The sequence below is a fragment of the Ursus maritimus genome, unplaced genomic scaffold, assembly GCF_017311325.1.
Source record: "Ursus maritimus isolate PB19 unplaced genomic scaffold, ASM1731132v1 scaffold_26, whole genome shotgun sequence".
Classification (NCBI taxonomy): Eukaryota; Metazoa; Chordata; class Mammalia; order Carnivora; family Ursidae; genus Ursus; species Ursus maritimus.
Genome location: NW_024425119.1, coordinates 44,937,148 through 44,937,972, shown reverse-complemented (window position 1 = coordinate 44,937,972; position 825 = coordinate 44,937,148).

The window sequence follows — 825 nt, the reverse complement described above, 5'->3', positions numbered from 1 at the left end:
ATTGGGTGAAACATGAAAAAAAAATTCCTTTAGAATAATTAACACAGTAAAAAAGTTATGAAGATCCAAATTGAGGGAATGTTTGCTCAAAAGTGTTTGCCGTTCTCTTTCTCCCACTTGGTTCTTCGTGTTAGTTAGGGTCCGGTAGCTAGAGAGCCTCAGAGCACTCCGTAGCAATAAACAGTTTTTCAGTTAATGTATATTATGAAGGTTGACTGTTTTGTGTTTTCATTATACTCTTTCTCAATATATGACATAGTAAATACTTGATTCAAAGTGAAAATTCAAGAACTGTTTAACATGTACTGTTTCTACACTATAATAAAATATAAAAATCATTTTTAGCAGCAAGGCATAAGAAGATAGAAGTCAATTCAATGAAATTAAATGTTATTTTAGATCAGTGGCAGGGTTCACCTTGAAAAATGCTTCCTTAATGTCCAGGACACCTCCAACATCGAGGATGTTTTAGATTAACAATGTCTCTGAGGGGAAAAAAAGAAGTAATATGTGGGACATGAGACACCTTGGAAAAGCTTCTGTTAATATTTCTATGATGTTCAAGAGAATAACTTTCATTAATGGTCACAAGAAGTATGAAAGAAATAGCCACAACACCTTCAATAGCCAAGAAATAATAATCAAAGAATAGTATTTTTCATCTCTAAAAGTTTTTTTAGAGCCTCTTTGACATCTTTGTTTCTCAGGGAGTAAATCAAAGGGTTCAACATGGGAGTGACTAAGGTGTAACATAAGGAGGCCACTTTACTCAGCTCAGGAAATCTGTCGGGAGTGAGATATGTAAAAAAAACAGCACCATACAAT